The sequence below is a fragment of the Pelobates fuscus genome, chromosome 4, assembly GCF_036172605.1.
Source record: "Pelobates fuscus isolate aPelFus1 chromosome 4, aPelFus1.pri, whole genome shotgun sequence".
NCBI lineage: Eukaryota > Metazoa > Chordata > Amphibia > Anura > Pelobatidae > Pelobates > Pelobates fuscus.
The window spans coordinates 166,259,086-166,277,072 of NC_086320.1; the positions used below are offsets into that span (position 1 = coordinate 166,259,086).

General features: G+C 42.4%; 1 protein-coding gene across 2 annotated transcripts in view; it reads right to left on the reverse strand.

Annotated features, from left to right (window-relative positions):
• BMP6 (bone morphogenetic protein 6) overlaps positions 1-17,987 on the reverse strand; it is a 189,971-nt gene that overhangs the window by 170,233 nt on the left and 1,751 nt on the right. The gene's annotated exons all lie outside the window — the stretch shown is intronic.

Consider the following 17,987-nt stretch of genomic DNA (forward strand, 5'->3'; position numbering starts at 1 on the left):
ACCATTATGCATGAGGTTTAAACAGATCTCATTGCTGTTTTTGCTCTTGCATTCAGTGGATTATGATGGCTGTAGGCTGTAGTAAGTTGTCTATTATCACTGCGCCATGTGTGGAAATGTTAGGGTTATGTTGTGTTTCATGATTTCTAACATATGGTATATTATTGTACATGTACATTAGAAAGGTTTGGAATTTTTTTTCTTTTTTATTGATAAACAATCATTAACAAGCTGTTACTCTGTATATTAACTATTATATCCTTGAATCTTATTTTCTTAAAAAAAACAAAGAAAGGATAAAAGAAAGAAAAAAAAAACGCAACCAGGCGTTAAAACAAATAAATTTAAAAAATTTAAAAAAACTTTGTAAAATCTGAAATAACCCAACTTCTTTATGTAAGATAATTTCATATTTTTAATATTCTTACTGCAGATAATTTTCTCCTTTGGCACAGGTACAATGTCCCTTCTTTGGATGTCCTTTAACCAATCCAGTTTTCCTTTGAGGCCTGCTTCAGCTTCAAAACCATTGCAAAAATTCTGGAACGGGCAGCATGTGTCCGGTCTTGCCACGATATTTTCATAGCGTTAAATGCAGAACTTCGATTAAGTTATTCCAATATGCAGAATGTTATTTTTGTAGTCATTTATCTGTAGATGTTCAATTACAATATTAGGTATTTTTTCATGACCCACTTCAACTCACTGAAGGATGACTTGACATTCTCCTTTTGAGTCTTCAGATACATTGCAGGTTTCACGGTTGTGTTAAAGGGGGCTTTTTGTCGAGTTCCTGAGACAGCAAATCAGACCCATCACATTTTCACAACCATACATGGTGGATAGATTGATGTTCTTCTATTCAAACAACTTTTTAGTTATGTCTACCATAGAGATGGCTGGTGGATATCCGGGTTAATATTAAAGATTTTGTATACATGCAATGCTTGCAAAAGGATCACATATATCCACAAAGACAACTACGAACAGCTCACTGCAGCCAGTGGCAGATCCAGATCCTAATCTCGGGAGGGGCACTGATAGTGGGCTGTAGTGGAGTGATATGGTTGTGGGGGGCTGTTGGGGGGGGGTAAGAACTGTAGTAGGACCTATTTCTGCCAATGCTTCTATCTGCAAGTGGTGTAGATAGAAGGGCAGCAGCGAAGCAGGGCCATTGGAAGCCCTCTCATACGCTGCACTTCTATCTCGGGAGGGGCAACTGCCCCATTGACCCCCTCCCCCTGGATCCACCACTGATTGCAGCTCACTATTGTTGGCACTGAGAGGAAAAAGAGGAGGCTGGAGGTACAAAGTGGCCAGGTGTCTAGAGGGGATGAAAGAGGTACTCCTTACTGCTCCTATTCTTCAGGCAGGAGTCAGGACAGTGAACAAGCAGTGGGTACCAATATATCACTCCACACTAAATGCCTAGCATTATAGGAAAAGACTCAGAATTGTTATCCTGGCAAAGGTAGTTAGCACAAAGTATTGAATAGAAGGGTGCCAACAATTGTGCCACATATACTGTATATTTAAGATTTTTGGGGGATAAACCTGTGTGTTTGCAGTTCTTTGTTATCCATGAGAGCAGAGTATTTTTGTGTATTTTTTTAACAAAAGATCAAAAAAAAAAAAAAAAGACAAAAGATAATGTTTCACAGCCTTCATTTGCAAGAGTGCCAATATTAATGGAGGGCACTGTATATAACTAAAAATAAAGAGTTACACTCAGCTGGAAACCAGCACTGAATGTTCCCGGCGCTGCCTTCCCTGTCTCCGTCTGACATCAATGGTGCCCAATCGTGATTGTTTTACTGGCTCCAAGCATACTCCTTTAAGCTGGGTAGGGGTGGTATGGTGGGAGGGACATACAGGGTAGGGAGGGGATTTATTTTTAACAGAAAAAACAAAACAAAAACAAAGAACATGCAATGTAGGGACGTGGGAGGGAACCTATGGAGGGAGGGAAAAGCAAGACTTCCCCTGGCAGGTAGCGCTCGGAGCACCACCTGCAAGGGAGAATCTCAGAGAAACTAATTTTGATATTAGGCAGCCCAGAACAGACTACTGGACTCCCTACGTCACATGTGCCAGTGGTGCAATTAGTCACGGCCACAAAAGTGCAAATCCCTCTGTATATGCATTGTTTCAATCAGAAGCCCTGCACATACAAACTCCTACCACCGTGACCACTTCTAATAGCAGAAGTGGTCATGGTGGTTGGAGTAACCCTTTAAGTTAATGAAAATCATGTTTGATTCTCTAATGACACAACATTAGTTCTGCAGTAAAAGGTTTCCTCCCAACAGAGACATTTTGGGGTTCTTACTTGAGTCAAATTAACTGAAAAGGCTAAAAAGTGACTACTTCAGAGGGAGGAAAGGTAGGCAAAAGAGAAAAAAGTGATAATACAAATATTATTTCCAATTTTGTTAAAACTAGTTTTCTTTATATTATGAAAAAGGTGACAGTATATCTTTAATTGCAAATCAAGATAATTTGATGCCCACAGATCTGGCACAGCAGGTCAAAAAGACCCATAATCCAGAACAATATATGCGAAGGATGACTGTGGTGTTTTTCTAGCCGTCTGTTTTTGTAAGGCTGATTGCGAGGAAATACGGCTGATATACTCTACCATGATTTTAAACAGGAAATAAAAATGATGACTTGCACCACAATCGCAATCCAAGCAAGAACCCTTTCACATGCCGAAATTTCTTCAAATTTTTAACCCTTCCATGAAAATAGAATTTTATGTAAATAAGAAAACTACATTATAGTTTATATGCAGGAGGGTCAACCTTGCTGTAGAAATCAAGTAACTGGACTATAAGAGTCCTCTGTACCATTTTCTAAAAAAATATTTAAAAGCCCACTATAGGCACCCAGACCACTTCAGCTCAATGAAGTGGTCTCGGTGCCAGGCCCCTCTAGTTTTAAAAACAATAGAAAATGGGCAGGTGGTGAAAGTGATAATAGGTCACAAATCTAGTGTAGGCAAGCCACTGTCATAAGGTCACTCCCAACCTTTATACAAAACCAACACGTCTGAACACTACTTCAGGCAACAGGGCGCCACAAACCACTATAAATATATATTATAGGAGATTTCCATAAATAAAAGGCAATAGGTCCAATAGGGCAAATACAGAGTCCACTTTATTAAGAACAGTAATAAATAATAGTGCAATATGTACAATAAATAAAATAGATAAGTACACAGTCAAATTGGCTAAGAGCCCCTAAGGATAGCAGCTATAAACATACAAGTAACTTAATAATGCAAAATGCTAGAGTGCAATAGTTTAAGGGTGCAAGATGCAAATAGTACTGCTCCACAAACTGAAAACAGCACAGTGCACACACTTGCTATATAAAACAAATAACAAAATAAGTACATGTAGAAAAAAGACTGCTATACCAAGACAACAGGGCTACAATGTATGAGAATGCAGATTGTACATTAGGCAGGTCTGTGAAAGCAGACCGCATCAAAATCGAGCACTCCCAGTGGAGGTTTGCTCGCTATGCGGCTGTGTAGATTATACATAAAGTTTATTTGTATTCTAGCTTGGTGGCGCATGCGCACACCGACCAGCCGCACGTCATTATGTATGACGGTGCGTAAGGCACAGTCTGCGCATGCGCGATCAATGGAAGACGGCCGGACCGGCGGATTTAAAAGAAGATGAGGACCAGCAAGAAACTAGCAAGCTCCTGAGGAAGTCGACATCGACGAAATGCGTTGAGCATTGACCATTGAGTATCTACGAGAGCCATGTTGTCTTGGTATAGCAGTCTTTTTTCTATTTGCATCTTGCACCCTTACACTATTGCACTCTAGCACTTTGCATTATTAAGTTACTTGTATGTTTATAGCTGCTATCCTTAGGGGCTCTTAGCCAATTTGACTGTGTACTTATCTATTTTATTTATTGTGCATATTGCACTATTATTTATTACTGTTCTCAATAAAGATGACTCTGTATTTCCACCTATTGCCTTTTATTTATGGGAATCTCCTATAATATATATTTATAGTGGTTTGTGGCGCCCTGTTGTCTGAAGTAGTGTTCAGACATTGTGTTGGTTACCTCTAGTTTTAAACCTGCAGCTGAAAACATAGCAGTTTCAGAGAAACTGCTATGTTTCACTGAGGGTTAAACCAGCCTCTAGTGGCTGTCTCACTGACAGCTGCTAGAGGCGCTTCCGCGATTCTCACTGTGAAAATCATAGTGAGAAGACAAGCTGGACGTCCATAGGAAAGCATTGAGTAATACTTTCCTATGGGCGGTTTGAATTTGCGCGGCTCTTGCCACGCATGCGCATTCGGAGCTGACGTCGGCGCTCAAGAAAAGTAAGTGGCTGAAGGGGTTTTAACCCCTTCAGCCCTGCGGTAGGGGGGCCCTGAGGGTGGGGGGGACCTAATCAGGGCCGTCTTTAATTTTGATTGGACCCTGGGCAAGCATTTACTTGGGCCCCCCTGACTACATATAGATACACACAAATACACTACCTGACACACATGCAGATACACACTGACCGCATATAGATACACACAAGAACATACAGATACACACAGACACTGACACACACATAGACACACACACAGATACAAACACTGACATACATGCAGATACAAAAGGTACACACACACAGACACACATGCAGATATACAGATACAAACACTGACACATACAGATACACACACACACACGCAAATGGACAACATACAGGTACAGAGACACATTCTGACAGACGTACTGACACAGACAGCCATACTGAAACACACATACACAAAGACATACTGAACCACACAGACATACAGATACACTGACAGACATACTGGCACATATACACACAGACAGATGGACATACTGAAACAGACATACATATTGACAGACATATTGACAAACACAGACATACAGAACCACACGGACATTGACAGACTCACACATAGACATTCTGTCACACATACACACAGACAGACATACTGAAACATGCATGCACACAGAAACTGACAGACATACACATATACAGACATTTTGACACTCACAGACAGCCATACTGAAACACACATACATACTGAACCACACAGACACTGACAGACTCACACACACACACAGACATACTGACACACTGACAGACATTCTGGTACACATACACACAGACAGACAGACATACTGAAACACACATACACACAGACACTGACAGACATACACACATACAGACATTTTGACACTCAGACAGCCATACTGAAACACACAGACATACAGAACCACAGGGACACTGACAGACTCATGCACACACAGACATACTGACACACAGACAGATATACTGAAACACACATACACACAGATAGACATACATATATACTGACACACACACACACTCAGACATTCATGCAAAATTTGATAAGCACCCTCCAGTTTCTTACCTTTTCCTGGAGGGTGGATTCCCTGGGGTCCAGTGGGCTGGCTGGGGTGGCTGGGAGTTAAGCTCTCGCTCTCTCCCGGCCTGGCCCCCTTCTCAGCAGCTGGTCCTCCTTCCTCCCGCGCGGTTCCGGTTTCTGTGGGAGGAAGTGATGCGCGGCGGTCACTTCCTCCCAGACGGCTGCAGAAAAGCAAGGGCCCGGTCGCGCTGTTAAAGCACCACAGCGCCCGACCGGGCCCCTGCTGACACAGGCCCACCGGGTGGCCCTAAGTGCATGGGCCACCCGATGGGCCCCCATAGTTTGCGGGCCGGGGCAAACGGAGCAGCTGTCTTGGGCCCCCCAGCAGGGACAGGGCCCGGGGCAGCTGCCCCGTTTGCCCCGCGTTAAAGATGGCCCTGGACCTAATGACCCTATAGTGCCAGGAAAACGAGTTTGTTTTCCTGGCACTATGGTGGTCCTTTAAGTGTAAACAAAGTACAAAACATGAAGTGCAGTTAGTAATTCAACATAAGATAGCAATAAGTACACCCATATGTTTAAAGAGAAACTATAGTCACCAAAACAACCTTAGCTTAATGAAGCAGTTTTGATGTGTAGATCGCGCCTCTGAACTTTCACTGTTCAATTTGATGTAGAATTATTAAAAATCTTTATTGAACTTGTATTGAATTATTGTACTAACTCCATTTTAACCTTACACTGTGACAGACCCTCCATTTTGTCCTCATTACCTGACAGATCCTCCATCTTAAACTACATTACATGACAGAGTTTCCCAGCACATTTAATACATTGAACAGAGACTGTATTTTCTATAAAGACATAGCTGACTGCGGAATTATTGAATCTCCTGTAACATGCAACAAAGTATAACCAAGGCCAGAGCCAAGGCCATGAGAACACTGTGAAATGTTCTATTCATAAGAGAACCTTGCACCTGACCACAAGACCTGACATCACTGACTGTGTAAAATGATGCTCAAGCCCCCCTTTCCACCGAGTAAACCTCATGCTGGGAAAGATGGCGCTTGAGCCTTCTGTCCACACCCGTGTCCAGAACAATACCACCTCCCGGTGGGAGGACACCTAGCTAGTCACTCAAATCCCTGAGCCAATTAATAATATTGATAGGTGGACACTAACCCAGACACTTAACATTTAATCCAATTAATGATGTTTATTTTGTTATTATCTGATATTCAATGATGATGTCATTTTGCCTTTAAAAGGGTCTGCATACTCGTTTTCTAGCCAGATGCCATTACATTTTCTGAAGTGCTTTTAACCTGAACTCCATGTGTCAGTGTGAACTTACTTCTGCGTATACGCAATTTAATCATCTCAGATTTGGACAGGAACAGATAGACATTTAAACATATTTGTTTATTTCTAAATTAATCTACATCAAATTCACTGCCATTTAGGAGTTAAATCACTTTTGTTTCTGTTTATGCAGCCCTAGCCTCACCTCCCCTGGCTGTGACTACCACAATTTGCATGAAAACAAAATGGTTTCATTTTCAATCAGATGTAATTTACTTTAAAAGTTGTATCTCCTGCTCTGTAAATTGAACATTAATCACACAGAGGAGGCTCCTGTAGGGTCTAGCAAGCTATTATAACAGTGCAGGAGATAATACATTCTTAACTAAACAGCATTTGCAATAAAGAAAGTGTAAACATTAAATGACTCTTTACAGGAAGTGTTTAGGAAGGCTGTGTAAGTCACATGGAGGTGTGACTAGGGCTGTATAAACAAAGTGATTTAATTCCTAAATGAGGGAGCAAATGAAGAAGACCATGAAGATGACAGCAGCAAACCTAGAACCCAGGGAAAGGATCCCTACTAGACCCCCCAGAGAAAGCATCCCAGAGGTAGGGAAGGCTGGGTGGACGTAAATAAAAATAATGTAAAAACATTGTGAGTGTGTTAGAGAGGATTTTTATATGTCTGTCAGTAAATGTGTGTGTCAGTGTGTATCAAATCAGTGAGCGTGTGCGTCAATGAATGTGTGTGTGTCTGTCAGTGTGTGTCAAATCAGTGAGAGTGTGTCAGTCAGTTAGTGTGTGTCAGTGTCCCCTGTGTGTAAGTGTGTGTGTGTCAGTGTTCTCTCTGTGTAAGTGTGTATGTCCCAGTCTCCTCTCTGTAACTCTGTTTTTGTCATTGTCCTCTGTGGGTAAATGTGTGTGTCTTTCAGTTTCCTCTGTGTGTAACTATTATGTGTATATTTTATTTTCATTTCGTGACTTTATACTTCAGATTAAAAGATCATACACTCCTCTTGAGATCTACATCTAGAACGGAAATTGGGCGGTAGCTCAGACACAGTGCTGGATCTTTGCCCTCCTTTGGGAGGAGTGTGATATTTGCGGACATAAAGTGGGCCGATGGTTTGGCCCAGTGGCGTACATACCGCAGTCGCAGGGTACCCGCCGCCATGTTTTGCATCCCCGGGCCGAGCGGCAAACCACAAGGGCCGCCGTTCAAGGGGCTCATCGGGTGGCCCATGCTGTTAGGGCCACCCGATGGAGATGGATTTCCAGGGCCCCGGTCAGCGCTGTTAAAGGGAAAGTCACCCTCCTGCAAAAGGTAGGAAACAGGAAACATCTGTATATCTATGTGTGTCTGTGTCTCTGTATGTATGTGTGCGTGTTTATGTGTGTATGTATGTGTGTGTATCTCTGTGTGTATGTGTCTGTATGTGTGTGAGTGTCTGTGTGTATGTCTGTTGGGGGGCTGTATGTGTGTGTCTGTGTGTCTGTATGTATGTGTCTGTGTCTCTGTATGTGTGTGTGCATGTATATCGGGGGGGTGTGTATGTGTGTGTCTCTGTATGTATGTATGTATGTCTTTGTGTATGTATGTGTGTGTCTGTGTGTATGTATGTGTCTGTCTGGAGGGTGTATGTGTGTGTGTGTCTGTCTGTATGTATGTGTATCTGTATGTGTGTATGTGTATGTGTCTGTGTGTCTGTATGTATGTATGTGTCGGGGGGCTACGGATTGGAGGAGGGGGGTGTTGGGTCTTGCTACAGTTGGGTCTTGTGCTGTTTGAGAAAGTTTGCGAGTAGTCTCCTGCATTCATTCCCATGCTCGTATATCAGATGCTTATAGTGTTGATAGGAGCGTTGGATTGAGTGGTTCAATTTCCGACTCCAAGAGGAGCGACAGATTACCATATGGCATGATGAAATAATCTAATCTTGTGTAAGTGGCATGGCTCGAGGAGTAAAAGGTGTAGTCCCGTGCCAATGGGTTAAGTGCTCTCCAGCATTCTGTGAGCTGCTGGTGGTGGAGGAGGCAGATGGTCCTGGCGTGTCTGCTGTCCGGGTTTGGTCCCGTCCGGGATGTTGATTCTTGCTCAGGGTGCAGTGCCAAATTCAGGTCTCCCCCTATTACTAGGATGCCCTCAGCAAATCTCGTCAGGGTGTTGAGGGTGGTACGGAGGAAGTGGTATTGTTTCGAATTCAGGGCATAAATATTAGCTAAGTTGTAGGTCTGATCCTGGATAGTGCCCTTCGTGAAAAGATATCTACCTTGTTTACAGCGGAGAGTGGATAGTTCTGTATAGGAAATCCGCCTTGAAAACAAGATCCCCACCCCCTGTATGCGGTTCAGTGGGTTGTTGCTGAAGTATCCCAAAGGGTAGTTGCGGTCTCTCAGAGCCAGAGCCCGGCCCTCCTGGAAATGTGTTCATTATACGAGAGGAGGACCAGGTCCTCACGGGTGAATCGGTTACCCCCCGGGGTCGGCATCGCCAAGTTGGCCAGCAGGGGTGCAGCCGATGCAAAGGAGGGTGGGTGTGCGCGGAAGCGGGAAGGTTGATAAGGAGCAAGGAAGGGAGTGGGTGAGCTAAGGTGGTCGGGTGAGGTCCAGTAGCGGACCAATAGATTGAACAGCCCTTGTCAAGTTTGAGGGGTCTGTGCAGGTTAATGGACAAGGGTCCAGGTAGAAGGGCGTGCGGGCTCAGTATAACCAAAGACCCGGGCCATCTCCTGGAGGAAAGCAATGGATTGTGTATTGGCTGTCATTACGGGTGATTAGAGTGGCCCCAGCGGCTCTGTATCTCTGAATGTCCTGGAGAGTGCGTGCAGTGTCAGCATTGGGGTGATGTGTCGTCAGTGTGTCTAGTGTTGTGCATGAATGGTGGCTGAGTTTCCAGTGTTGGACTCCGTAATCTCCAAAAACTGCCCTGGTCCCCCAGCCCAATCAGACAAACGTGCGCCTCCTACACTTGTGCCCCGAGTGATACAGTGTCAGTCCCCGACCCCCTGGATGGTACTCACAGAGTGCTGTGCTTCCGAACCAGCGAGAAGGTGGTCAGTGTGTGGCGGGTCCCTATTTCTCGGGCCTCTCCCAGCCTGGACGCCAGGCTTGGCCGTGGTGCTGTTTGGGCCCACCTTTACTGTAATGAATTACTTACTTTAATGAATAAAATTGTTAGTGTGTTACAGAACTCTTACAGAATAATACTTACAGTAACACGTCAGCCAGTGGATGGGACCTAATTTGTATGGTGCACGCATTGGGTTTTGGATGTTTTACATTGCAGAACTAAGGGGGACAGGGACATTGCAGCCAGATCACTTTAATGAGATGAAGTTATCTGGGTACCTGTAGTGTTCCTTTAAACTACAATAAATGTGTTTAGAAATGATTCTGTGTAAGTTATATTGTTCTTGTTCTAAATTACATTTTAGTTGGATAAATAATTATTTGTAAGTCACCTAAAATTTCTCAGAACATCCCAATCATGGCCACACCTCAACCTATATCCTAGAATTAAAGTGTCACTATTTGTCCATTGCATATGTTGGGAGGTAGACTCATGTGTGTGTACAAAGGAAGATTTTTATATCATTTAACAGTGTCTACAAGAGTGAGTTAAATACTAAATATGGCAGATCCTCTTTAAAAAGAGACATTTGATAACAAACTTACTTTCTATTTGAAGCCCCTTTTTTCAGTTGGTTTGGATAAAATTGAACAGTAATAATTAAATAATAATTGACATCACTGCACACTTCTCATTAATTACTTTTTTCCAAAGGTAAAATGGGGAAAGTACATACTGGTACTGGACATAGGCTATGTCATGGAAAGAACCATAATACTCATCTTTTTTCATCATTTCAGTATTGTGTATACTCAAAACTTTGGTTCCCAATCATATATCTAAGTCAGAGTTGGCTAGACACTGTCTCAGCACCGTCGCAATGTACGACACGCATAAATCTACATGGTGTAGACAGGTGGCAAAATTGGTCATAACAACTATTCAGCAGAGAACACAAAATTAATGAGACCTAGAATATTTGATTTTGGCTGCTGATGTAACAAGCTGAAATGCAACTAAACTTGCAAAGCATGCATGTGTCTAGGTGGATTGGACTAGTCATTGTCCTGACTCAGTGTGTGTAATTTGCATCATATTTTAAAGGCTGAGTTCGGGGAAATATTATTTGCATACGTGTAACCGGTCATATGCACTGTGTATTTTTGACTAAAAGGTAGAGTCTCTTAAAATGACATTATTTAGACTGCATATTGGAGCAGAGAATCTGATTACCCCAGCTATAGGTGGACTGCATAAGTAACATTTAAAGACCTGGAAGGGTAAAACGTGATGTATGTATAAGCTAAAATTCTGGAGCAATGCTCTAAATGGGTAACAATTAAATGTGGAATGTTCTGCTGCCTTCTACACTTTATTTGCTCGAACTCTAAGTTTATACATGGCAAACCTTTCAGTGCTTACACTTAATTAAAATCTTCAAAAAGATTGCTTTGATCTAGTGGCAGCTGCTGCTAAAGATGGTCAGCTCCCACCAGTCATGCGCAGATTATGAAATACTTGTCCTAGCACATTGCTGCAGACTTAACTGTAGAGAACATTGTATGACATAAGGTCTAAAATACCACTCTGTATCTTGAAGGTCCATCTGAACGGAGATGTGTGGACTTCAGACTACATTTTATGTATATATGTATGTGGGAGTAAGTGAAGGCACATATTTTATTGTTTGTTTGTGGATGTCCCAGTAACCCTAGATTGTGATCTTGGGAGTTTACATGTCATTAATGGATTCAGGTGAGTGACTGAAGAGATTTAAGCCTACAGCGCCGCAGGAGGGTGGGAGGGGGCGCAAGGGAGGGAGGCACCTTAGGAACCTATAGTACCTTTGTTTTCCTGGCACTATAGAATCTCTTCAAAAGAACACCATACAAACATGTATCCCTAATGTAGTGTGTCCTACGCACTATTTAAGGTTCCACCCCTACCCCCCCAGAAAGTTAAAAGGTAAGATTTGCTTACCCTTTTACCCTTGCCATTCTGGTCTTTTTGCTCCCCCTTGGTTACGATCATCAGTCTTGATGATCTCAACAAATACAATGCTTCTCCATGGGGAATTGTCGCAAATCCCCGCTCTGCACTAGTTAGCATCTCTTCATAGAGGTGCACTGATTCCGTGCATCTCTATGGGGAGTGTTCAGCGTCTCCATGCAGAGTGAGGAGGCTATGAACATAGGTCCTGCAAATATTGCAGAACCTCATCCTGGAAGTCCATCTAGTGGCAAGTATCTGAGTGACAGCCACAAGAGGATAAATTAGGCAGCAATGAAAGGGACACTAGAGGTGGACTTAGGCAGCAATGTAAACAATGCCTTTACTCTTAAAAGGCAGTATTTACAATGCTCAACCAGCAGGGACAGGCTCTATGCCCCAGAACCACTACATTAAGATGTAGTTATCCTGGTAACTATAACAAGCATTTAAGTGGATTTTGCAGTGAACCCATAATGTGTTACCTGTACCCAGATCCGGTTTATGGAATCCCTAAGGGGATAATGGTAAAATATTAAAGTAAGCATTATTGCATTTAGAAAGAGCTAAGACAAACTCGAGAGTTTTGTGAATAAACCCCTCTGTATTATATTTATGAAGTCTGACCAGCAGTAAAAATCATTTAAATACTTACATAATTGCAATGAAGATGATCTAAGCAATGCATCAAAGACGTTTCTAAAGCTCAAGACATTCCATCTGACATTGAGGAGACTAAAGGTAAACAAGTGGCTTAACCACTAATTAGTATACAGTTCATCAAGTGTTACTGAAGACAGAAAAATATATAAAGCGCCTTGCTGCTGTGTTTCTTATTTTTAGCTTTTGGAAGAAATCTATTTCACAATCCTGACGTCATTAGTGTCTTTCAATTAAAAAGGGAAAGTATGGTCCTATTTTAATATAACACTATGGATGTACCAAAACTAAGATTTATTTATTTTTTTTAATTCTTTATTTTTCATGTGCATAATATTATACAACATAATGACCTGCATCGCCACATCAGCGAGTGAAGGCATTCAAGGCAAACAATGTTATGGCAAGAGTGAACAGCACATTTTTTTAATAAAAATTAACAGGATAACAATACTAAGTACTAGTGTATGCGCATCAGTTGTTGCATGCTGTAGTCTAAGAGTGTATGGCACATACTGGTTATTGGGTGAGGTACATCTAATGTTTACATGCTATGTTCATCTAGAGTTATAGTTATAGGCACGATTATGCATGTTAGTCCAACAACTCACTGCTGTGTATAAAGCTATGTTTATCATGGCAACCAATGTAATGCCTAAGACAGAGTTTTAGTGGTAATCTATCTTGAGTGTGTCATGGCATGGAAGATCTGATGCACAGGTACGTCAGTGTGAGAGAAGTATGCAAGCAGATAATAGAAAAGGGGTAAAAGCCTGAGCTGACCGGGACTTCTGAACTTCTTCTAGTGGTAAAGGTGTGTGGGGAGCACTGCCTTGTATCATTAGCTAAACAAAGGTGATCTGTCATGGTAGCAAGCCTGGCATTCCAGCACAGCTATGAAGTCATTCAACCTTCACCCTGGCTGGGCTATAGGCTTCCACCTGGTGACAGTTCATGCCGGGTTGCCAGTGTTCCGTCGGGCTACAGGCGCAGTGTAATGGGGTACAGTCCTGAAAAGACCCTTACATTGTATGAGGCAGCTGCATGGGCGTAGAGAGATTTTGCAGGGCACCCTGGTGCCGGTGGTAGTGTGGGCAGTGCGAAAAGACGGGCGAATCAAAATATTTAACTAAATCATAGTCTATGAAGAGTGTCTCTGCAGCCTGTGGGTATGCATCTATCTGAGTGAATCTCAGGGTGCAGGAGCAGTCCCGTGATCACCCGATTCCCACCTGCGGCCACCGTGGCGGCTGTGCTGGTGCGGTGTGGGGGCCCTCTGTTCTGGTGTCATAAGTCATGGCGCTGTGACTCCGGTCTCCCCTCCGACTCCAAGGTTCTGGGAGGCAGGCATCGTGTCTCAGTGGTGGGTTTGTACGTTTGTGCCTGTGCTCCGTAGGGGTATCCCGCCGCCTCCAGGCATGCCTGCTCTCTTGTCTCTTGGCTCTGCTGGACTGGCTGTGTCTGACTTTGGGAGTGAGGTCCTGGGATTGTCTTGGTGTGCACGGCATGACTCGCTGAGTGGGGGTCTTCCGACTGCTCTTTAGGTGTCTGCGGGCCTGGCTGTCTCTAAGGGGTTGTGCTGAAGCGTGGGTTCGCTTGTGGAGTCTGAGCATCTGCTTCTGTGTGGGATGTTTTAGGTGAGGGATCCCGCCTGCTGGCAGCCTGGGTCAGTTGAGTTTGTATGGCTTAGGTGCTTGATAAGTGAGTGTGCCCGACGGGGCCCCCTGCACCCCATCTCGTGTGTGCCTCCGATTGCCCCTCTGACCCCCTTCCGCTGTATCTGCACCTACCTCCAGCTTCTGCCATAGCTTAGCAAAGAACTAATTTAGGTGATGTAGCATGAGGTCCACCGCTGCACACCCGTCCTGTCCACCGCGTGGGGAGGGTGCGTCCACCATTTTGAGTGGTGGAGATACCTTGTGCAGTATCCGCAGCTCGTTGCCAGCAGGGTGAGTGAGGCTGCTATATGTGGACCGGCATGACCCCCACCGGTCCTGGGGGGGAGGGGGAAGGTGTTACGTCGGGGTCCCAGTCTTGATTGATGTGCCTGGAGAGAGGCTGTCTCTCCGTGGCTGATTTTCAGGTAGGCCGCAAGCCTCAGTGTCTCCGGTTGGTTGCGCAGTGGCTCGAGAGAGGCACCGATCGGTTCAGTAGCCTCTCCCGGTTCCCGGTGTCTTGGTCTGCGGTTTGTGGGTGTGTATTTCTGGGTGTTATGCCCCGTTTTTTGTCCCCAGACGTGGGAGCTCGCGCTGTACACGTCTGGGCTGCATGATTGCTTGGCTTCGCCCCCCGCCCCCAAACTAAGATTTTAAAAACAGTTGCTGTAGGATAAATTTAGATTATACTCAAATTTCTTCATTAGCTGAGGTTAATGGGAGTTAAGTTCCAAAAACAGGGTTAAGGTCACACGTATACATTCCCTGTTCTAAAGAAACGTTAAAAAAAAAAAATGCCCAGAGTTGCCTTTTACTCAGTGAAAGCCTTTCCTGTGTGGTTAGAGCACTGGGTCAAAGTACATTAAAACACTTAACTTCCTATTAACACGCTACTGAAATAAAATAATGCTCTCTTTACTCACATGCATGCTAGTAGCTTATTGCTCTGCATAGATTCAATATCTGCCAGCTCTCTATTGTCTGTAAGTTGTGTCTATCAGACACATCTTGTGCCTGTCTCTCCCTTCTTGTGGCTATTGAACTAGGCATATTTAAGGCCCTTTATATTTCTTATGTTTCCTGCATCTCTCTGCTTATGGTTCCACACTTGTCCTTTGTTCATATATTGTGGGTTATTCCCCGTTTAGGAAGAGTTATCTAGGGCTCTTTAAACACTGATCCATGGGCCAAATGAGTGACCCCTGAGTCAGTGTCCTCTTTATTAACATATTATAATGAACTATATGGGTACAGGTGAGCTCCTTGCATGACAGGCTGATACGGTGCATTGTAATTAAAGTAATGATACAGTATTTAAAAATGACTTGAGATGGGGTTGATTTGAACCTCAAAAACAGAAAAACAGCATATTTATCCGTATTTGATGATGACAGATAGATAGATAGATAGATATAATGTTATTTTAATAGAATTTCATCAAACTCTGTCCTAAAATGTCCAATTGATAAGTGAAGTCACAAAGCTCATCAAAATAGGGAAACGAAGAGTCATATCATAAGCATAATATTTATAACTTCAACTTGCCAAAAAAACTCAAGATATGGATTTAATAAACAACAATATTACATATCCAACAAGCCACACAAAAGAACTAGCCTCGGCATCTAATAAGCTTTCTTATTAGAAAAAAATAAGCAATTTATATCTTTCTTTATCACTGAATTAGAGTTAAAATGCCTGAGTGCAAGACACTCATCAGGAACTTTGACCCAGTGTTTGCAACTCATTCAGCTATGGGCAGCCTATCCAAGGCATCTAGGGTTAGCATACTGTGTGTGCGGACACCAGTGGCAAAATTTGCACGTAGCTGATATGCCAGCCACGAAGAGAGTATTCCAGCTGGTTGATTAACGTTCTGTGGAGGTGGCTTTTATACACAATAAAAAAAGTATTTATCTCTGGAATGAAAGGCTAAAAAAAAAAAAAAAGACTGCAATTAAAACATTTGGTACTATAACCACTTTAGTAGGATGAAGTAGTTTAGTGGTTGGAATGATCCTTTAAGGGTTGGGATTTATCAATGAAATACAGACGTAATAAGGAAAAGTGCTAAGTTATGAACAATAGCAATGGGAACCAATGGAATGTCTCTCACCATTTAGTACTCCGAAATGACACCAGTTTTGCCATGACACATCACCCACTAGGGTGAAATAGCAGATTCCAATACTACCATTTTGGCCTGAATCTTACCCATCAAGTACAAAATGTCCAAATTGCATGAAAGCGAGGGTTAGTTTTTTTTATTGTGAACTATAAAGCAAAGCTTACCAGTCTGGTTTTCTTGTTAGTAATATAAATATATTATTAACAGATCATATATTTTATCTTGAAGATGCAAAATACATAACAGCAATGCAAGCTCACATACTGTGCAGTGTGTGGTGCAAATTGAATATTTCAGTTTCAGGGTCGTTCTGTAAATTGTGTATAGCCTGGAATTGGTCCGGGTTTTTAAAATTTTCAAGCTGAAACAGCAGAGCTGTAAAACCGTTGAATTAGAGCTACTTTGGCCAAAACCTTGCAATTCCATAATCAAAGCACGTTTTTTTTTTTTTTTTTTTTTTTCTGGTTTAGTGAAAAACACTGAGGTTAATGGTAACAAAACAGCAACTAAGTGAGATCAGTATCCCTTTCCAGCAGTGCAGAAGAGTTGACTGTAACATGGGACCATACACAGATTTTTGAGAATAATTCCACAACCAGGAAATTAATTCAGAAAATGGTCATCGCTGTGATAAACCATCATAACCGCTAATAGCAGTACTTGTCTGCTATAGACACAGTGCATCTTTATAGACTGGAAACATTTAGATGCAGAGGGCAGTGCATTCCTATTTACGGTACAGTGTTTTAGTTATTTAAATGTAAGTCAGAGAGAGAGTTCTGAAAAATTTCCACATGGACCAGAAATGGATACTGTAGCTGAGCAAATGGAGAAAATCCACTAATAAACCACTGTTAAACATTAGAGTGACCCAAACGTCAATAAGCTCAGATCAAGGCTAATAGGTGTCTTCCATGATGGAAGGTGCCCAGTCTACAGCAGCACAATGACAGTTACACAGATACACAGATATATACATAGGAGCAAGAAAAGGCAAGTCTGCAGCAGTTGACAAAAAATTACTTAGAGATCTTTCAAAACAACTATTATGATATTCGTGAACATTATGTTATAATATGGTTTAACCCCTCAAGGACACATGACATGTGTGACATGTCATGATTCCCTTTTATTCCAGAAGTTTGGTCCTTAAGGGGTTAAACTCTTTACAATAACTTTTTAGTTGAAAGACACAAAATAACATACAAGCCAACAGAAACAGACAAGACCTTTAAATTTGTGACATCTAAATGGTTGTTGTTGCAGGTGTAAAGGTGTATTTTGCAGGAAGGGTTCTACCAAATGGCATCTGAGCATCAATTCACAAGAGTGGCAGCCAAAAACTAGTTCTTGATTTTTAACTGAACTACAACACACAAGATGCTCAGCCAGCGAATAGCTGAGCTGAGTGTCATAGACGTTTTCAATCTACATATTCTGGAGATCTACTTTTAGCAACTCCATTCTATTCACTAATAGAATGTGAGTTGGTTTATATCCTTTTATATCCGAATGCACTACCATGAGAAAGTTTATGTAAAAAATGAATACCAACATAAATAGTGTGCCAACTGCATAAAAAAGGAAAAAGATATTGAATTATCGTTTATGAATTTTGAGACCCCTGTATTACACTAGAATTGTCTGGCATTTAGTGTATGGCATTATTTATTTATTTCACAGTTTTGTCCCTTTTTATTCTCATACCTACAGTTAATTTAAAAAGATGGTTTGTGCCACATATTGGAAACAGTGCAATTATTGATGTATCTAGCACTGCTA